The 22,568-nt window shown below is 39.2% G+C and overlaps 1 protein-coding gene and 1 long non-coding RNA gene across 13 annotated transcripts in view; one reads left to right on the forward strand and one right to left on the reverse strand.

Moving 5' to 3' along the window:
* LOC122449608 overlaps nt 1-178 on the reverse strand; it is a 33,371-nt gene extending 33,193 nt beyond the window's left edge. For all 3 annotated transcript variants that reach the window (XR_006271979.1, XR_006271980.1, XR_006271978.1), the window contains exon 1: nt 41-178. This is a non-coding gene — a long non-coding RNA (uncharacterized LOC122449608). The remainder of the gene's footprint in view (nt 1-40) is intronic.
* SOX6 (SRY-box transcription factor 6) overlaps nt 1-22,568 on the forward strand; it is a 672,686-nt gene that overhangs the window by 4,938 nt on the left and 645,180 nt on the right. Inside the window, exon 1 of one of the 10 annotated variants that reach the window (XM_043481416.1) lies at nt 25-134. The exons of 5 other annotated variants lie outside the window; for them this stretch is intronic. The gene's annotated coding sequence lies outside the window, so the exon portion shown is untranslated. 4 more of the 10 variants (XM_043481401.1, XM_043481414.1, XM_043481413.1 and 1 more) reach the window with 4 other exon arrangements.

Below are 22,568 nucleotides of genomic sequence, written 5' to 3' on the forward strand. Positions count from 1 at the left end.
GGGAGGCAGAGCGAGAGCGCGCGGCCCATTTGTGAGCTACCTGTTGGGGAGCAGGAGAGGGCAGGGGCAGGAACCCCGGGCCCGGCCGCCGGTCCCCAGCGCCTTCCGCTCTTGCCCTTCCGGGCAGCTTCAGGGTTAGTTTCACTGAGCTGGGACTGAGGGGTTGGGGTCGGACAAGAACTGAGTGCGCAGAGCCCCGCGAGGGCGCGGGTTGCCGGGAGCCACGGCCGCCCAGCCCCGGCGGGTTTCCGTACTTGGCTGGGGAGGGGAGAGGGGAGGAGGAGCGGGAGGAGGGCGCTCAGTGGGGCAGACGCAGAAGTGGGGGTGGGGGGGTGGGGGGAAGAGTAGAGCCTGAGAAAGGGGCCCGAGCGTCTGCCGCTCGCTGGTGGACGCGCGTATCCCTAGGATGCGTCCCCCTCTCGGAGAGTTGTGCCTTGTTCCGGAGGCGGTGACAGATCTGCGTGGCGGGCTTCTGGTTTTCTTGCCACCCCCCTATCCCCAAAATCCACTCGGAGAAAACACATGTTGTAGCTGTAGATAACTGTGCGTGGGACACTAAGGCAAAAAGGGCAGGAGAGAGAGACAGACAACGCAACCTTTGACAACAGAAAGCTGTTATCGCCATCCTAAGTATTCGTCCGGAAATCTGTCCGCCCTTTCGGCCCACCTTATTCCTCCTCCTCCGCCTCCCCGTATAGATACTCTAATCTATATAACTGGGAATGTTATGAAAAAGAATCAGGTGGCTTAGAGAATGAATTTTTAAGTCTTCATGAAGTTTGAGGTAGGTATTTCATTGAAGTTTGCGCCAAGTGTGTGATGGAGGAAGCTCGTGTGCTTGCGTGTGTAGTGTTCTCTCTCTCGCTGCCCGTGTGTGTGTGTATGTGTGTGTGTGTGTGTGTGTGTAAGCATATGCGTTTGTGCTGTGTGAGGGTTCAGATGGGACCGCTGGGTGGAAAGGCCCTTTGTGCCCACAAGAGGGCAGCATCCTGAGGGCTTTGTGAGCGCTGTATCTCTCGTTATCGCTGTAGGCTTGGGGTTGAAGAAAGTTATACCGAAACTTTCAAATTGATACCACATCTTATTTTGTGATATTAAAAAAAGAAAGGCATAAAGAAATTAAGAAGGAAAGAATAGAAGCGAAGAAAGGAGAGAGAAAAAAAGAAAAGCAGGCAGCCAGCCTACTCCGGGATAGTCCTAGTCACACCAAGACTAGGGGGAGGGCTGTTTTAATTGTGGGTTTGGCCGACTGACGACTGGAGTGCCTTCCTCGGCTGTCTTAGTTGTAGCCGGAGGTCATGTAAATCGACCTTAAAAGAATGCATAAGCCATAAATTAAAATAAACCCTCACCCAAGGGCTGATCCATAAGTAGACAATATCCAACCTGGACAAAACGAGCTTCCCTCACGAGCCGACCTAAACCGCATCCCCCTAAAGAATAGAGACTAAATGCAAAGTAAGTTTCCCAGCGAATATTTTGTTTTCTTGAAAAGTGTTGGGGTGATTCGCCGTGTGACTGACTGCGATGTCGCAGTTTCCCGGAGCGCTTCAGTATTACCCAGGCTCGGGGTGCGGGAGGTCGGGAGGACCTGCCGGGTTTCTGGGCTTCCTAAACGCTACCCCCACCCCACCCCCATTTTGGTTTGGAAACTTTGGCTATTTGTGGGGTTGACGATGGCCGAGGGCGGGCGAAAGTCTAGGATCTCCTCCGCGCTGTCTGCCCGCGTTAAGTTTACCGGGAGGAGCTCAAAGAAAACCCGGGTCGCTAGAAAAGCAGCTCTCTCCCACCTCCCACCCTCACCCCAACGCCGCTCCGCCGCAACTTTCCCGGGACCCCGTGCAAGTTGCCTCTAGTTCCCTGCGCTCTCTCCCTTCTTCCCTCATCCTTCATTTTTGGACGTGACTTTGAATGATCTTTTTAGGAATAAGCAAATCGAATTCCGAGACAATCCGAAACCCAAGCGCTAATCCGTGGCCCTCTTTTCCCTCGGACGCTCTGGCGGTGGTGCCGGGCCGGCGGGGGCGCGTGTGACCCGGCCGCCCAGCGCTTCCCGGAGCCGACTCGGCCTCGGAGTCCTCGCTGCAGCAGCACAGTCGCCCGCGCGTTTCTTCCCCTCCCCGCGTCCCCGAGCCCCGCCAGCGCCCTCCGTCCTTCTCGGCGCCCTGCCCGGTCCCCGCCGCCCGCTGCCCACCCTGCAGATCCGCAGAGATCCGCCGCTCTGGGGCTCGGCCCGGGCCCGGGGGCGGTGCTGCCACCCGCCCGCGGCCCAGCCCGAGCCTGACCGCTCCCAGAGGGAGCTGCTTTCTTCTCCTTAAAGGGCCGGGCAGAAAAGGGAAGAGGCTTGTGCAAAGGTTGCCGGGGTTGCTCGGGCGCCCAGAGCGGGGCTGCGGAGGACAGATTAGCTCCATTTCCTGGGCTATTTCCCGGGCGCTCCGCGCAGCTTTAATATAAAAAGAGAATCGGTGTGTTTGGAACAGATAAAAGGTGGTTGTTGCTGGAGTGTTTTGAGGTTTTTTTTTTTTTTTTTTTAAAGCTCTCAGGCTGACCAAGTTTGAAAACGTTTGTTTGTATGAACTGCCAGATATTGAATGCTGCCCCTATTTGGGGACTAAAAATAAGTCTTTGACTTTGCTGGCGGGGATGGACTGTTAGCGAGATGGGTTGTCCCCGGCTGCTTCTGTGTGTGTGACCTCTTCGGAGGGCTGAACTTCAAGTTTCGGTCTCGAGATGGCCCAAAGCCGTTGCTGCGGCAAACTGGGCTGGGCTCCGGACCTCCCGTCACACTCAGTGGGGCGCTGGGATGACGTCCGTGTCCGGGGCGCTTGACCCCGGCGCGCACTCTTGCGGCTGGCTGGGCTTTTGGCTCTGGCCGGGCGGCCCAGCCAACAACCCAGTGGAGTCGGGATGTGAAGAGTGCCCCCTCTCCCTGCCTCCCGAGGGTCTCCTCCCTTCTGCCCTGTATAGTCACATGCCCAGGTTTCTCCCCCGGGCCCGAGGAGAACAGACACAGCCCCGCCCAGTCTATTTCTAGGAGGTGAGTTTGGTGAATAAAAAGGTCAAGTGGTCGGGTCCGAGAGCTGATCCATGGCGAGGGGGGACAGGATGGACACCTGGCAAGGACCGCCCCGCCTGACCCCCCTTCCTCTCCCCCGGTCCGCCCAGCTCACGACTGGCCTCCGCAGGCCACATTCTTGCGCTAAGTGAGAAAATTTGTGGGAAAAGCAATCCCGAACCGGCCAAGAGCCGGCGAAGCTGATCCTGCGATGGCATTTTGTTTTGAACAGTTGCTGAGGTTGACGTTTCCTCATAAGGTAAGGTGTCACTGGACAGTCGGCTGCCCAAATGCCACATGTATAATTAGCCTGCGCACTCAGCACCTCGTCCCGGAGGCCCATAGGCACGGGCTTGGCGGAGCTGGTCCACTCAGCACCGTTCCAGGCTACAGGATTCCCGTGGGAGGGCCGAAACAACCAGGACAGCCTCGGGAGGCCCTGGCACTAGAGAAGACTGTGGCAGTGTGGTCTTGTCTCTCTCTCTCTCTCTTTCCACTTCGCGTTTCTTCTCTAGTTTTCGGTTGAGGGCAGACTACTGGTTAGATAGGCAAGCCCGACACAAGCGGCAGGATGCGTGCTGGACGAGGAAAGGGGATGCAGAGTAAATCTGGCACTACACCTGCTCTACACACTCCGCCCATGGGGGCGGGCTGCCAGTGCCCTTCAGTCTGCGCTATCCCAGCAGGACTAGCGCAGACTTGGCGTTGTATCCTGGCTTGGGTAGGGGCTTCAGTTTCTAGTTGGACTGTTCACCTGTTCTGTGCTTCCTCCCGCACCCACCCCAGAGGTCTCAGCAAATTGCTGTATGCGCTCAGATGGCAGTTTCTGTTTCCCCCCTCCAGGCCTAGTCACTTGGGGCTGCTAGTGTTCACTGTGCGGGCGAACCTGTAAATATCTGCTCTCTCCCTGTCTCACTCTTGTTCAGCCTGGGGTTTTTAGGAGCAGTACCCTGTTCTGTTTGTACCCAGATTGGTGCTTGAGCTTCCTGCCTAGCTTTCTAGACCTCAGCTTCAGGTCAACTTTAGTCTGCCCTCTCTGGAAGAGACCAGATGTCTGCAGTCATGAACATGAGCTTCCCCCTATCACCCTGTGCAATAATCATGGAATTCAACACTAAGCATTAGACACTTTCATCACTCTCCCTTCTTCCCTTGTTTCTAAGCCACTCAGATATTCGTGATACCTACTAGAGATTCTCTTTACTTGAAAACAAACAAGCAAACATCTTAAACCTTTCACAAATTCAGTGGGATAGAGTTAGCTTGTCTATGGCAGCAAGGGTGGACTTTTCTTCTTGGTGGGGACGTGGCTTATTTAGTTGCATTTGCTTTTGATTGAATCAATGAAATACTTTATTTTATTACAGCAGGGAAAAAGTTATGACTGATTTTTTTTTACTGTACCAGACCATAAATATATTATCTATGTATATTTGAGTGTATCTTCCTGAATACACATATGTAAGTGCATGGGCAGTAGGCCAAATGGCATGTAAATTTTTCTCCTGCATTTTTGAAAACCTCATAAATCAAGAGAGATTGTCCCATTCTAAAACAAGAACAACAAACACTAACTAAAAAAAAAATCCTTTAGACTCTGAAAGCAAGTAAGTGTGCACTACACATATTAGATCTAGCTTATGACCAAGAGCAGTAAGTGACCAGGATCTAGACAAGTGCTAGGTCATTAATTCCTCTGGCAAACTAGTATCTTACTGTTGCTTTTCTTGTATCACTGCCACCTCCTTTTTCCTCGGTTCTCCCACCATATTCTTTTTATAGTGGCAAAACTAAATATTGTTTATTGTGTTTATTGTTGTTCTTAATTTTTATTTTGGAAGTAACAAGAAGGAACTTTCTCTTGGTATATATGTATTCTTGAAAATGCAAAATAAATTGCAAGTTTATTATTACAGAGCATGATACAAGCTCCTGTAATAGTATACTGTGTAAGCACAGTGCCCAATATTACACTACAAAGAAAGGTAGATGTAAAAAAATTAATAAAGCACTATCAATATCTATATCTTAAATTGATTCTGTAATGGATTCAGTAACTGAATATCTAGAAGAAATGACATTCATATTGTCTGCTGGACATTTTTTCATTAGCAGTAGAAAGATATTTTTCTTAGTAAGGGAAAAGCACATATTTAAAATGTTAACTTATTTAGCAAATCTTTCTCTTATAAGGCTTTAACAACATATTGCTTTAAATACATAAATGATAAATTTTGGTGGCATTATTGAGATTTTATGCTGTTTCTATTTGACTTCTTTTAGGAATTATTGGTTTATTGGTCACTGATGAAATTTTTACACATATCTATCTTATATTGAAGACACTAGTGACATTTTAAAAATCCTCTTTCAATTAGTATACTAGATACTGGAGTAAATGAATTTTATTTTTACAAAGTTTAGTGTACATTGGCTTTAACTGTTACTTTTAATATTTTCTATACTTTTCTGTATTGTTAGGTTATAAATCTCTAAGTTTGAAAGAATTCTCTTGTTAGTGAGATAATTGATAGATACCTTTTCACTATTTACAAACAGCATTCTGTAAAAGTATAGTAGAGTACAATTAAAATTTTGGTTGTTCTAAGAGCTATTTGTTTAAATATAGTTTAGGGGTGCATATATATCAATTGATGTTTTTGAAGTCAAGTGAAACATTCCATCAAGCTAATGTGCCTGAGAGTACCATATCAGGCACAGACAGGTACTAGAAATGATAAAACACAGATAACATTCAGCAAGATGATTTGCAGATGGGATGTATTATCTGCTGTCATGAGGTTAGATGGGTCATATTACTGTTTTTTACAAAAGTTAATCTAGGTAATTTCAGAATTATCAAGGTATATGAGATGTAATGAAAACAGATTTTATTATAAAAACTTGCTAAAAGAATGAACAAATAGTTTTGCTTTTTAGAGCAGAAAATGGACTCTCTTTGCATTTGGATTGCTTCTTGTTTAAGAAATATAACTCTCCCCTATTATTTTTTTCCTAACAACAAAAATAATATATTGAACATTTTGTGTCTTTATCCTGTCCCCACATTTTCCACTGACTGTCCCCTGACTATCAACATACTCAAGTAAAACAAAAACAAAAACAAACTGCTACTCCAGTATAGTCTATGAAAAGCAGTTTTTATTAACTGTTAGCACATTTTAAATGTATAGCATATCATTTTTGCTGGAGGTTCTTCAACTGTGATCTGAAAACTAATTGTTTTGATAAGTCATATCAGAAACTTTAATCATTCTCTCATTATATACTCATTATACATTTATAGGAAGTGTGTTTTCATTTTTCTTGTTCTGTGGAAGAGGGTAAAAGTTTTTCAGCTAATCATTTTGTTTAGACTTTTAGTCAAACTGGAAATAATTTTAAATTAGTGTTATGGTTCTTAATAGAGCTTTTCAGATTTAAATATCCATTGTCATAATTTGGATAAAAATATCAATTGAGAGTGTAGGTGGAGATTGTAAGATGAAAAATCATGTAAGTCTACTACGTACTCTCTCCTCTGGAAAAGGCTGCTGGTCTGTTTTTCCTCAAATCTGTGGTAGTCTCAAAAAAGGGACCTCAAAACCCTAAAACCTCAGAGAAACAGTATCGATTCAGTTCTTAACTGCAAATCCTTCATATCGTTGCTCAAAATATCCAACTTTACACTAATATTAGCCATTCTTTTTATAGTGACACCATGCTTAGTAAAAAACTTCTAAGCACTGAGGTCAGGTGTTGAGATTGGATTCTAGTTTATTTTTTATGAATCAGATAAAGATTTCTGTGCATGAGACCATATGTGAAGATGAGAGAACAAGAACATTTCCATATCAAAGGCAATATATCTGAGGCTGCATGGTAATTAAAATGCAGTGGTTTGGACTCTGTGCAGTAGCACTTAAGCAGAGCATTGCCGGGACCTTGTGCATCATGCAGGCGGTTGCCTCTTGCATACTTCTTGAAATACACTTATAATTTTGTACAAACATTTATGCCAGTCCACACTTTTCTGTGGATAATTTGTATTTCATCCAAACCATTCAGAGTAGAAGTTATTTTTTGAGCTACCCCCTCATTATGGCTTTTGTGCATCAACTATTTTTATTCTAGTTGTTTGTATTTCCTTTTACCAGAATGATGGCTTGTTTATATTCAGAATCTCTTCTTGCTCCTCTAAGACCCCTTATATATCACTCATGTTTTACTATTCACTCAAAAAAACTTTCATCTTTAGTAAAGATGTGAATTATTTCCTGAGGTTAATTGTAGATGCTGTAATCTATTGTAAACTAGTAAACTACATAAAATCAACTGCCCAGTTATTTCTATTTTATAATGCCAATATGTTTAGTAATCCCCACTGTATTGTACAGTACATAATATTGGAAAAATCCTTTTAGAAATATTAAAAGAATTCTGAAATGTTCTTTTTTTACCTTTTAAAGGCATGCAAATGCATAGTGGCATTCTCTTTCATACTACTTCAAGTGAAAAACAATTATTTGAAACTATAGAAATCTTTGTTTATCTAAAGAGTCATCTCTGCATTTATAGGGAGACATTTGAGTTTATTTATAAAGAACTAGGTTAGCATTGTAACCTGTAGTTATTTGGGGAAAAGATGGTGAAAAAAAAAGTCTAACAATTGGTAGTCCAATGTTGTGTATATTTTAGAAAATTTGCATCTTTGGTAATTAACTTGAATTTTCTGCTCTGTAATTTTCTAGATTTTCTATTTCTGTATTTGCTTTCTTTCTATGCATGTGGTAAGGAATTCACTAGTATATTTTACTTACTAAGCTCTTCTAGTCTATAAAGCTATTAAAAGGTTTTTCTGAATTGAATCACTATGTATTGAAGAAGCCTAATATGATATTGTGAAATCCTTTAAGAGTTTTTATGTTTAAACTATTTTTGATCAAAATTGCTTAAATATATTTATTTGATGCTTTTCAATGATGACATGTATAAATAAGCATAATAAACATAAGGTAAATTTAAAATTCTTTATATGAAGTGCATATTAGTGTCTCTGCAAACATTCTGTATTCTCTCATTTCAGGTTCTCCCTTGATTTCTTTCTTCTCTGAAAATCTCACAAGATAAATCTTTAAATGATCTATTATCCTTTCTTTGTTCAATAATTTGTTGTTTCTACTCAAAGAGACAAATTGAATTGTCTATCTTTAATATATCCATTCAAATGCAAAAATAGATGTTAGTGCTATTTGTGATTTTTGACTTCACTGAGCACAATTTCTTTGCTTCTTTGAAAAGTAGTCCTTTAAAATTTGACAAAGAAAGTTAAAGATGCTTTACTTTCCACGACTATGCAAGCATTTATGTGGAAAAGCAAAAATGCAACAGATTTTTAAAAATTATTTTTTATTGGAGTATAGTTATTTACAAGGTTGTGTTCATTTCTATTGTGCAGCAAAGTAAATCCGCATGCACATACATATACACATACATATATCCACACTTTTTTAGACTCTATTGCTGCGTAGTCATTACAGAGTATTGAATAGGGTTCCCCATGCTATATAGTAGTTTCTTATTTGTTATCTATGTTATATATTAGTAGTGTATAAATTGGGAGATTGGGATTAACATATACACAGATTATTTTTTTTTAACTTTCTATTTTTGTTTTGGGGTATATAACCAGGTAACAACATTTTGAGAGTTTCAGGTGAACAGCAAAGGGACTCAGCCATACATACGCATGTATCCGTTCTCCCCTAAACTCCCCTACACTGATTATTTTTTAATGACAAGCATAGATTTCAAATGGGACTTATTCTGAGGCATGGTTGCAAATAGTTCCTTTTATACTTTATAAACAGATCATGGGGCAACATGATCGAGCACTTACTAAGTTCTGCATATCCTGAAGGGTATTTAAAAAAATATTATTTTCTGTTCTGCTACTTAAAGAAAAAGTATTTCTTTATTTTTAGCTGCGTCAGATCTTTGTTGCCGGGCACAGGCTTGTTTTCTAGTTGTGGTGGGAGTGCTACTCCCTAGCTGCAGTGTGTGGGCCTCTGGCTGTGGTGACTTCTCTTGTTGTGGGGCACAGGCTACGGCACGTGGACTGTAGTAGTTGTGGCGCATGGGTTCAGTAGTTGTGGCTTGAGGACTCTAGAGTATGGGCTAAGTAGCTGTGGTGCACTGGCTTAGCTACCCTGCAGCATGTGGGATTTTCCTGGACCAGGGATTGAACCAGTGTGCCCTGCATTGCAAGGCAGATTCTGAACCACTAGACCACCAGGGAAAACTTAAGGGCATTTTTGAAGTCACAAGTTTTTACTTTTTGAGAACTTTCTCTTCTGTTGAAGATTTTTGATATTTGATAGGTGATAAAGTTAGGTACAGTTGTCATGGTGCTAAGTGGGTCATTGGTAGAAGTGGAGAAGGATGCTCCTAAATAGGGAGAGAATAGTTTGTTGTTCTTTCTTGGGAAAGAAAGGGCAGGGATGTTATTATTTTCTCAGGAATAGCCTCCAGCTAGATCCATGGTCATTGAACTTTCTATATAGGAGAACTCAGCTACTCCATCTACCTGAGTATATGCATGGTATAATCTCTCACCATATCTCTTTCTTCATCTCTAAAATGAGAGTAATAATAATACCTACATCATAAGGTTATTGTGAGGATTAAATGAGGTAAATAAATGTAAAGCTCAATGTAAATGTAAGCTCAATACTAATACATGTTATCGATTACTGTTTGATATTGTGCTTAGAATTATACAGATCTGGTTTCCGATTTCAGCTTTATGTGTACTTTTTGTGTAATCTTTGGCAAGCTATATTATCGATTGCTTTTCCTTTTATATGAAATATTCACAGTAATACATGCTCGTTTCTTTCTTTCCTAGAAAGAATTATTCATTAGTAGTCTTGCAGATTTTGGGTAGAGTAGTGACTAAATGTAGAATTTGGATGTTCGGCTCTCAAATTTGAGAATATTCTAATTTTAAGCGCTAGAAGAGATTTTGAAAGGTCATCATTCTCCCTACTCCAAGGGTGTATTTCTCCATTCTAATCAGTTAAGAAACTCTCTTATTATTATTTTTTGGCAAAGCCAACAAAGAAGGAGATTTTATCATCTTCTTTGGTTATGTGTTTCAGTGATTAACATTTGGAAGTTCTGTATGTCAAATATATACATCTTAATCAACTTTCTTTTACTTTGATTTTAAGAAAAAATGGAAACACATTCTTCATATGAATGCCAGACCTACTTGTGAAAATATCAAAATTAAACCTGAAATTTTATTTCTTGAATCTTTTCTTTGAAGTCTTATTTCCTAAACTAGTTGTGTGACCTTAGAAAAGATATGCAACCTCTGTTGGTCTCAATTTCCTAATTAAAGCATTTTTTTTTCTTGGCTGTGTTGGGTCTTAGTTGCAGCGCTTGTGATCTTTTGTTGGGGAGCTCAGGCTCTCTAGTTTCACTTGCAGGCTTAGTTGCCCCAAGGCATGTGGGACCTTTGTTCCCCAACCAAGGATTGAACCTGTATCCTTGGCAATGGAAAGCATATTCTTTATCACTAGACCACCAGGGAAATCCCCCTGATGTTTAAAATGGGTATTGTGATAGAAGTTATCAGATATGGTTGTTGGGAAGATTAAGTTGGAAGATAATGAATATAGAAGTGCCTAGAACAGTTCTAGATGACTGTGTTAGGATAAATCGACAATAGTTATAAGTAATCAGTAGTAGAACCATGGCATGAAAAGGGCCCTTAATTCTCATATGTTTTATAGAGCTCAGTTTTCAAAGTGCTTTCATGTTCATTGCCTCATTCAGTAAAAGGTATACAGGGTAGATAACCTTACCAATCATACTGTCTAACTTCCTACTTGATAGGAATAAATGTTTCAATTGAGCTTTGCTTCAGGATATTACTCACTATAAACAAAGCTTGTGTGTCATAAATTAGGGTTGGCATTTTTGACCTTATTCCCCCCCCCCCCCAATCTCTTTTATATAATGTCAGTGCTCATTTATTTTATCTTCATACTTACTTCCAGAGCCAAACCAGTACTGCATTTCCATATACTGAATGTAGCTGAACAATACCATGTTGATCAGAAGCATTAAATGTCAGTTTATATAAGTCTTTATAGGGATTGTATATGTTAGACGTTATATATGTCTAGGCATTATAATGTCATATATATTAGACATTCTATATGTCTTTAAAAAATTAGCGAATAATTTAATTATAATATAATAAATATGGCAAGTTTGAAAGATGGCACTGTTTCAATCACCCTCTGTGTATTTTTGGTCTTTTAACCTTCCTGAGGCTTTCAGTGGCTAAGTCAAAATATGGGTTTTATGAAGGAGGATTAATAAAAGGATACTTGACGGTGAAAAGATGAGAACCACTTGATTACATGATTTCAAAGATGAAAATGCACGATTGATCCTAGTGAAGAGTTATGAATATGTGTAATTCTATGCAATGTACTAGTTGCTATAATGGAGATATGTATAAGAGCAGAAGTACCTATGTCAAGGAAAGCTTCTAGTAGGAGTTGGCTTTTGAGCTGTGTCTTAAAGGTTAATTAGGAATAACCTATTTGAAGTAGCATCCTGAAAAGCGTTGGACATGAAGGAAACATTTGATGGTATTATTGACTATTTTGTAACGCATTTGATACCAAAATGTTTCATGTTTGTGTCTTTGTGATTCTAGAAAGGCCTTGTCTATCATAAATGTGAAGTGGCCATAAGCCAGCAGCTTAACCTCTGCTGATTTAACCTCTTAACTTCTCTTTCTTAGCTCAGTTTTGTGGTTAGGGATATTGTGAGTATATTTTAAGGTACAGAGAAGTTTTTCAAAGTATTGATTCCTTTGAATATGTCGAAAGTGAAAGTGTTAGTCACTCAGTCATGTCTGACTCTTTGTAACCCCATGGACCATAGCCCCCTAGGCTCCTCTGTCCATGGAATTCTCCAGGCAATAATACTGGAGTGGGTTGCCATTTTTTTCTCCAGAGGATCTTCCTGACCCAGGGATTGAACCTAAGTCTCCCTCATTGCGGGCAGACTCTTTACTGACTGAGCCACCAGGGAAGAATAAGTATTAAATTAAACTAAGTATTAGTTTATATATATATAAGAATAAGTATTAAATTAAACTAAATATTAAAATTAAATGACTTACTAATATTTGAACTGATGATCTGGGCCATAACTTAATAAAATCTTGTATCTTACACTGTAAAAATTTTTTTCTTTTAATTGGCCATTATCTTAGAGAAAGGGAAATATCTGGAAATTTTTAGATCTGGGTGTTATTTGTGAGTTTTCCAACTATCAAGTTGGCATATTCCATATTTTTTTTTTTTATTGAGGGATAGTGTAAAATTAAATGAATCCTCAGAGTGATTCAAAGTTTTGGGAAAAAATACAAATTATTATTATACAGTGATGATGGTGAACCAGTATCAGTACCAGAAATAGTAGTAGCAGAGCAACCACTCTCTACTCTTGATAACTTTCAAATAGGGGTGCTAAATAGTTTTGTAATCTGGGGTCTCACGTTTTCTAATAACTTTCTGAATGCCTTTTCTCTGAGCTACAAGCCTTCTTTGCTCTTTTTGGTTTGGAAGTTTTCTGAGGTTTAGTAGCTTGTTTCTCCAAATTAGATATACCTATTGAGATTTTGCAGTTTATATGACCTTGTAACATAACCACTTTCTGAAAAGGGCTTTATGGTCACATAGGCTGAAGAAGTTATGGCCCTCTTTTCAATGGCCTTAACCTGTTGTTTTCCTTCCTATTGCTTTGGCGTGCTGTAGACTTGAAGTGTTGATAACAGCATGAAAAATATGATGAAATCTCTTCATTAAAAAGAAAGGCTCTGAAGCTGAGTAAAGAAGAAGAAAAATGATGTGAAAATTCTATAAAACAATTTAGTCATATTAAATTAGTTATGATGCTTAAAGAACATTTTCCTTTAGGACTTTCAGTTGAGTTCTTTAATAAGAAACAAAAACTCAAGCAAAAAAGAAAATAAAAACTGAAATAATACAGCAACTGAACAAAGTTTAACAAACTTGGAACATAGCGTATTAGTTAATTGAGTGTCAGGCACATTTTTTATTCTTGAATCTGAAGGTCCAAATACACACTGGAGGAAAACTGGCCTATTTTAAAAATTCTTTTCTTTTTTTTTTACATTTGTTTCCATTTAATCAACTTCTGAATTTTGAATTTACAAGTAAAATATAAAATGATGCTAGCAGTGGCTTTGAGTTTGGTTCCTTTTTTGTTTTTACTGAGGTATAGTTGATTTGTAATGTGCCCATTTCTGCTGTACAGCAAAGTGACTCAGTTATACAAATACATTCTGTTTTAGAATATTATTTTCTATTATGGTTTATTTCAGGAGATTGGAAATAGTTTATTTTAAAATTTCTTAAGTGTAGTCCTCTTCCACTATAAAGATACATACTGAAAATAGATATATTGAGGTTTAAAAAGAATTTTCATCTTGGAACCAACTAAAATTGCATCCTATATTTAATTTTTATTTTAATATAATACTCTAAGACATTATTAGAAAAAATTTTCAGCTTTTTTGAGGTTAGACCCTTTAAATTTTTACAAACAGTTCAGAGAATACCTCCATTTGTACTCTTTGTATAGATTTGTGATTTACAGGTATGCTAAGGTAGGATTATGTACCCCAAATGCTTATGTGTTTTAAATTACATAGTAATTTGTAACAGGCTTATTTTCTCCAAGGAAAATGTATATAGCAACCTACATTGGATGAGATTAGTGAACTTGGCAACTCTTAATTCATGTATGGCATGGCAGGGAAAGAATGAAAAATACCTCAGCTTTTAATTATGACACTTTGGGACCTTTTCCAAAGCACTCATCATAATTAGTCATGTCTTAGTTGTGAAGTTTTGTGTCTAATTTCTTCAATTATGTCCACATAGAAAACTCATTAATGTTATCAGGAGCTGTGCAAGTAAATTATATGTGAAAATATATACCCCTTCATATTGTATGCTGATTTTTTTTTCTTTTAAATTTTGTTAGCACCACTTTCACATCTTTGGATTTTTCATTTTCCTTTTTGATCTATGCCTACACTGGCTTCTATTAAAATCTCAGTAAAATAGGACATTTGTATCAATGTCCTTTAACTTTTATGAGTCTATGATTATATAGTTTTTACTTTTGCTTATTTCACAAATTTGTATCTGAGGTAATTTAAAAACAGAAATATAATTTTATTATATTTAGTAGGAGGGGCATTAAATTATTTGGACTTCCTAAATTGTTTCAAAGGAAGCTTCTATTTAAGTATATTGCTACTGCATCTTAAAAGTAAATAACTTTGATTAGTGATAAAATGTTTGTTTGAATGTCATCACATAGCATAGTTGGTATCCTCCCTGCTTGATTAGGGGTGAATGTAGCAGTTTCAGTGGCTGAGGTGAAAAGATCATAATTTAAGATGTAAAAGGAGAGAAGGAAATACAAATCTTAAGTGACTGGGATAGCCTTAGGGCAACTGGACAGTACTGTTGGTAAAAGTGAGGCTGGTTGAATTCCTCTTGACAAAATAAAAATTTTACAGCTTATTTGGAAGAACTTCTGATCTGAATAGTGATCTTCAAAATTTTTGGATAGAGCATGTCACCAGTGAAGTACTTATGAGCATGTGCCCTAATACATGTCCATATTTATTTAAACTTACATACATCTACTATTGTGTTAGTATATGCTGTAAAACATTTACAATAGATATTAAAATGAAAGATGTATTGATAGAATAAATAATATTTTAAAACTGTGGTCCCCCCAGTTCTATAATAATATAATATGATTTGTTATTTTTTAAAGTCTTAGTTTAACACTTGGTGATTCAGTGATTGAATAGTTTGGTTCTAAGTTCAGGTTTCTTTGCTACATGGTTTTAATGCTGCTGCAGCTAAAACTGATACCTAAGAAAGAAAAATATATCCAAATTGAAGAAGTACATTATTGTTTGCATTGAATGTGATACTAACTTATTAATCCTTTACACAAAGTATGCAAAAAGTTTGTTAAAATGTGGCTAGTAAAATATCTCTTTTCTCTCATGACAATCATTTGTTTTTTACCATATTTCTAATAAATGGGTTCAAAAGCACATTGGAACTCTTTGTAACATCATTGAACAGGTTGGAATATGCTGTTGCCAATTTTAAAATTGAAAACAGATGAGAGTTTTTGTAGGTGATAGACAAAAAAACTTTTGGTAACAAAATCACACTATGACGGAATCATTTCCAAACATGTGTTTTAAAAATACGTTTTCAATATAATATATCTGTTTTTAAAATCATTTACTTTGTCATTTGATGAAATATCACCTTTACCTTGAAGAGACAGTTAAGTTTGTATGATGTTAGGTATATATGTGGGCTTCCCTGGTGGCTCAGTAGTAAAGAACCTGCCTGCAAATATAGGAGATGTGGGTTCGATCCCTGGGTTGGGAAGATCCCTTGGAGAAAGAAATAGCAGTCCATTCCAGTATTTTTGCCTGGGAAATCCCCTGGATTGAGAAGCCTGGTGGGCTACAGACCATGGGATAGCAGAGAGTCTGACAAGACTTAATGACTAAACAATAACAGTGTATGGGTGTATGTATCTGTCTGTCCATCTATCTATCTAGTCTAGACTAGCTATTTGATAACACACTCACAGCTACTTGTCATCACTGAAAGGTGAGCACATTTGGTACACTAGTTTTTTGGTTCCTTATCCTTAAGTTTGGAAACTTTGTCATGAGATAAGCAGGAGAAACTGTGGGTAGTGCCAACAATTCTCATGGTCACTCCTCATCTCTTTTCAAAGCATGTAAAGATTTTACTGTGTTTTGTGGGTCTATTTTTAAAAAGTAATTGCATCATCATGTAGCACTTGGTTTTAACATTTTGCCTAAATTGCTTGCCTATGAATAATACAGTTACTCCATTGTGTTATATCTGTAATCTTATCCCTAATTTTTTCCCTTTCATCCTGTCAGGGAAATCTCTTCATCAGTAGTTACACTTAGTCACTTTTCCCTAAAAATTACTTTTATTTAAAAGAGTAACAGTGTTGAAGCTATATCTTTTTTGGTAAATATTTTGGCCACTCATTCAAAAGTAGCACTTTGCCTGTTGAAGATCATGCAAGGAGGCATGTTCAAAAATATGTACATTTGTTATCTGAAAACCAGGCATTCTATGTGACATTAGTTTCTTTTTGAAAGTGACAGCCATGTTTTCTATACAACTTTCAACATTGTTTGTGGTACTACTCACTGTGCAACCCATGAAGACATCATTCAGATTGCATTCTAATTAAATGGTTACCCAGAGGTATACACTGTGGAAGATCTGATTTTTTAGCCCAGAAATGTACTTATTAGTAAATGTTGCCATACTGTTTTCTGTATATTATTTTTAGCTATTTTTGTAGCAGCAGGAAGGACAAGAACTTTTCTAATAGGGTGTGACTTTTTGTCTTTTGTAACTAAGGAACTTCAGAAGAGGTTTCTAAGCATTTAACAGTTAGTTTGGTGAAATTTTGTAAAATTGATTGTAAAATTGGATTGAGTATTGTATGATTTTAAACATTATTGGAAAAATTGCAGTAAGTACAAAAATTTCTGTCTGTATGCTTTGTTTTTAAATGTCTGACTGATTTTAATGGCTTCATATTACTATTTAATGTCTCAAAGTACAATAGGGTAAGGTCCACTGTTGATGATACTAGGTGTAAATCTATATTTAAATTATCTTTTTGATAAGTTAAAAAATCTTGGCATGTTTCTTATCAGATCTTCTTGGATCATCATTGTTTCATCCTGTGATATGGCCACTAAAAGGCCACTACTATGGTATAAGTTTTAGCTTGGTCATGGTATTAATCTCAAACTGTGGTTTCTTTGAAAGGATCTTTTAAAGCCTCTTGAACATTCGTTTAGGGTTAATTTAGTTAAAAGCTAGATAATATCATCAATAATCAGACTCCTCTTTTTCCTTTGGTACAGGATATGACATATTAATGTTTGATAATCTGTATTTAAATTTAGGCAAAGATTAGTTTTTCTCACTTCTTAAATTAATAAATAAACACCTGTATATTTCTATAGTGTACTCCAGGGATGTGTGATCTTACTTTGGAGACCACTGAAATAAAAAAGCAAATGAGAAAGAAGGGTGAGTGTGTAATGAGTCAAGGAGGAAAAATGTAGTTTCCAGGGAATGCCCTCCTGGGACAGGATCCCTCTGAGGAATGTAGCCAGTCACTGAAAACCAGAGACAGGGAGGGGGCTACATATTTATCGGTATGGAAGTTCATTTTTATAGGGCTCTGATATGAGAGAAGCACTTAAGCCACCTTTTATTCCAAAGCAAGACAATTTGAGTCATTTGTTGGCGTGAACGGGTCAGCGAGGTTCCATAATTAAGTGTGTATATCATGTTGCCGGGGAGGGGACCAAGTGGAGCATCTACTCCCCTGAATGCCTGGGGTTCTTTGTTGCTTCTACTTTCAGCTTTCCTTGGATTTAGATACAATCAGAGGAAAAGTTGGGAAAAGTGAGTAAGGCAGCAATGAGGGATTAATGTTGCCTTCAGCTTTCTCTTTTCCCTTTCCCTCTTTTCTCTAACTTGATATGCTTGTTGGACAGCTTGGTGTAGTATCAAGGAACCAGTTTGGGAGTTTCAGCTCTGCCAATAAACTTCTGGCAACTTTGGTAAATCACTTCTTTCTAGGAATTAGTTTCTTTCCTGGTAGAATAGGAAGTTTCATGATCTATAAAGAGGTTTCGGTTCTGACATCCTGTTTCTACCCTTCTGGGACAGGGCTCTGTGCTGCCTCTATAGGGATTTTTGCTGAAGTTCCTTGTTCTGTATATCAGCCTCAAAACAACATGTCCACTCTGTCTTCTAAACTGACAATGGCCAAGAATCTAACTAAGAAATGAATTTATGCTGGTTTGATTAGTGAGCAAAAACTGTAAAATATTTCTATCTTGTCTTTACTCTTCCAACTTTGATAGAGTGTATTTCCACAGTGCAATGCTGGACAGTGCTCTTGCTTTCCAGAACACTGGAGTGGGTAGACTTCCCTTCTCCAGGGGATCTTCCCAACCCAGGGATCGAACTCCAGTCTCCTGCATTGCAGGCAGATTCTTTACCAGCTGAACCAATAGGGAAGCCCAATAAGAACTTTAGGAAGGAAGTATTAGCATCTGAAGGGTTCTGTTTGTGAAGGAGGTTGGGCTGGATAAGATAGGCAGGGCATTGGGATACAGCCATCAATTCATTGCATGTGTTTGGCCAGACTGGCAGCAGTGGACAGTGCCAAGTTTTTTGAGTATGGTTTCTGTCACCAACAGAGTTGGCTGTCTTTGAAGTTTGCTAGTGAACTTCTTCCAGAATCTTAGAGTGCAGCTAGCACTCAAGAGGAGGAGGATAAAGGAATCTCTAGGAGTAAGAACTCCACCTGCTTTCACAAAGAATTTAATTCTCTTCCTTTAACTGTTTTTTGAAGCATCTAATACGTGAACAGATTTCAGATTTTCTTTTCAATACCTATTCTTTGCCATGGGTGGAGGCAATATTTAATAATGAAGTAGATGCATGGGTATTGGGCAATACCCTTATATTTCTGGGTGCTTTCATAAGATGGAGATAATAACCTGAGTATCATAGTTTTTGAGAGGTTTCAATAGACAAAATACATTTGTAAGAGTGCCTGATACATTGTAAACTCTCAATAAATGTCAGTGATTGCTATTTTATTTGCAAAACAATTCTGGGAGGTATTGCCATTATCCTCATTTTACAGACAAATAAATTAAGGTCTTGTATGGATGTGAGAGTTGGACGGTGAAGAAAGCTGAGCACCAAAGAATTGATGCTTTTGAACTGTGGTGTTGGAGAAGACTCTTGAGAGTCCCTTGGACTGCAAGGAGATCCAACCAGTCCATCCTAAAGGAGATCAGTCCTGGGTGTTCATTGGAAGGACTGATGTTGAAGCTGAAACTCCAATACTTTTGCCACCTGATGCGAAGAGCTGACTCATTGGAAAAGACCCTGATGCTGGGAAAGATTGAGAGCAGGAGGAGAAGGGTATGACAGAGGATGAGATGGTTGGATGGCATCACCGACTCAATGGACATGGGTTTGGGTGAACTCCGGAAGTTGGTGATGGACAGGGAGGCCTGGCGTGCTGCAGTTCATGGGGTCGCAAAGAGTCGGACACAACTGAGCGACTGAACTGAACTGAAATTAAGGCCTGGGGAGGGAAAATGACTTGCCCAAGGTCACATAGCCATTAAGTGGCAGAACTATAATCTAAATCCAGATGTCCTGGTTTGAAGTCCTATGGTATTTTGTTGTATAATGCAGCTGCTTCTAACAGACAAGCAAGTCATGAGATTTCCGTCAGATAATCTACATGCTAGATAACTGGGAGCTTGGATAATCAGGATAATCAGGAGCTGAACATATTATGTGACATTGAATTTGAGTAGCTTCAGTTATTAAGGCAATCCTTGCTATGCAGGCTCTGTGTGAACTGGAATACTTCTGTATCAGAACCACATCCTCCCTTTGCATAGCTCTGATCTCAGCTTTACATAGTTTGGATTTGCACTCAGTCTTGGTTTGCACTCAGGTACTGCAGAACCTTGCAAAGTGAGGACCCGGCTCTAATATGCACTCATTTCAGTTAACATGGTGTAGTGCAAGTTGAGGACTGTCTGTATATGTATCAGGTTCACATTCCCATAGAGAAATTGTCACATTCTCTTTCCATTGGACTAGCAAGATGATTCATTTCCACTTGAAAACTCATTAATTTTTGCATTCTTTTGCTTATAAGGTTCTGTTTCTGATAAGGGAGAGCACCATGTTTCATAAGCAAGATCTTTGAAGGTCGCTGGTGATTGGCTTTTGGCTTAAAGAGCTCAGCTGATAAAGAATCTGCCTGCAATGCAGGAGACCCTGTTTCAATTCCTGGGTTGGGAAGGTCTGCTGGAGATGGGATAGGCTACCTATTCCAGTATTCTTGGGCCTCCCTTGTGGCTCAGGTGGTAAAGAATCCACCTGCAATGTGGGAGACCTGGGCTCGATCCCTGGGTTGAAAAGATCCTCTGGAGAAGGGAACGGCTACCCACTCCAGTATTCTAGCCTGGAGAATTCCATGGACTGGATAGTCCATGGGGTCACAAAGAGTTGGACATGACTGAGCGACTTTCACTTTCAGGGCAAGATAAGATGGAAAATGTTTTGAACATCCTCTTGTTCCAAATGTTTAAAAAATTCTCCTCCCTTCAATTTTTATTGTTCTCCTGCCCCTTCCTCCATCTTTAAGGTTATGTTTTAAAACTTATCCTTAGCCTCCTTTGTCAAGCGTTCTGAAGAGTTGAAATTCTTTGCTGACTCTGATTTTATTTCTCTTACTTGTATGATGCTGGAGAGTTAGTTTAGGGTAAAGCAAGCGTGTGACACTGTAGCTGAGAGCATACTCTCCCACTTTCTAACTTTACCTTGAACCTGTTACTTTGATCTCTTTAGGCCTCAGTTTCCTTATCTGTAAGACTGCACCTTCTTAGGGTTGTTTTAGGATTAAATAATTAAATAAAAAGTGCTTAGAACAGGGTTTGGCACATGGTAGGTGCCATGTAAACATTAGCTACTACTAAAGTGAATGTCTTTAAAAGAGAATCTGGCTAAAAGTAGAATGTTATGTTCAAGTACTTTATTGAAGGGATAAAATATTACTAGAATATAATGTAAAATCATTCTACAATTTTCCCAACACAATGGATCTGTAGTAGTTTTGAGAGAGAATCCTCACTGTTCTATAATAATAGGTACTTTGAGAACCTCTTCAAATGCGAATCAACAAATTTACCTGAACTATAATTTCTTTTCTGTTAGGTTAACATCTATTTTTTTTTAAAAGTTATTTATTTTACTTTCGGCTGGACTGGGTCTTCTTTGCTGCATGAGGGCTTTCTCTAGTTGCCACAAGTGGGGACTACTCTTTGTTGTCGTGTGCAGACTTCTCACTGCGGGGCTTCTCTTACTGCAGACCATGGGTTCTGGAGTGTGGGCTCAGTAGTTGTGGAGCATGGGCTTAGTTGCCCTGTGGCAAGTAGAATCTTCCCATACCAGGGATCGAACCCGTGTCCCCTGCATTGCCAGGTGGATTCTTAACCACTGGACCAGCAGGAAAGTCCAACATCTTAATTTTTGAGTTTTGTAACTTATAGAGACTAGTACTACAGACTGTACCCAGAGTGAGTCTAGATTCTGGGTACAGAGTGAGTTTGGGTATGAATTTTCTTGGGTCTAGGTTTTTGACCGTAGCAATGACTGAAGAATCAGTGGTGAACTTAAAGAGGGGTGGCAGCTGGTATTTGGGAGTTTGACCCCGTAGGCTCCCCCCAACCCCTGGAAGGGCCCAGGTGCAACCTGGCTTGGACAGTGATTGTAGACCTAATTTCTAGGCCATAGAAGGTTATAGGTGGAGGCAGCTTGCTGAGATTGGGATATGGAGTTGGTAACTTTCTGTTGCCCTCTGTATGACAGTATTGCTCACTACATTCCCTATACTGTTCCCAGGCTCCAATATCCCGTGGACTGAGGAGGCACCCTCTGGGAGGAGCTCAGCCTCAACCCAACATGGCCAGAGATTGCAGGCTTGACCTCCAGATCCCAGAAGATTCCTAGTGGAGGCAGCAGACTAGGATTTGAACCCAAGTTCATCTGCTGATGAAAGCTAAACTCTTTCTACTAATGACTCTGTGCTCTTTCCATGGTGGAGAGAGCACCAGTGCAGAAAAGGGAAGTTGTGAGGCAGTGGAGGATTCTATGAGTTCAGCATCTAAATGGATAGGTGATATACAGTATCAGGGAGGGCAGCTGTGAAATCAAAAGGATTGCCTGAAGGCAGCAATAACATGAAGTGATGTTTCTGGAGGAGATGGCAGTGGTATGGTAGTTATTATCAACCTTTCATGATAGATTAGAATTTAGGAATGCATTTTTGTGTATTCTTTTAGTACTTATACCTCAGATTATAAGCTCACAGTTTATACCATGGAATCTCAGGGTTGAAAGTGTGTTCAATAGAGCAGATTTCATGTAGATGATTATCAAGTCCATACGAGAGGAGCAGTGGTAGAGATGTTGCTTCCGCTTTACCGCTCGAATGTAATCTCCACATGGATAGGAATTTTGTTGTTTGTTCACTGCTTAATTTTTAGTGACTAGAACAATGCCTGGAACCTAAATAGCACTCAGTAGATATTATTGAATGAAAGAGTGCTTGGATAATTTGTTTCAAAGTTTTGTTTTATGTATTAAACAATTTTATGTACAAAGTGGTATTTCCTTTAAGTCTCACTTTAACATTAGTCTTACCTTACCTAACTCTATGAGGTATGTATTATTAT

The sequence above is a fragment of the Cervus canadensis genome, chromosome 11, assembly GCF_019320065.1.
Source record: "Cervus canadensis isolate Bull #8, Minnesota chromosome 11, ASM1932006v1, whole genome shotgun sequence".
Classification (NCBI taxonomy): Eukaryota; Metazoa; Chordata; class Mammalia; order Artiodactyla; family Cervidae; genus Cervus; species Cervus canadensis.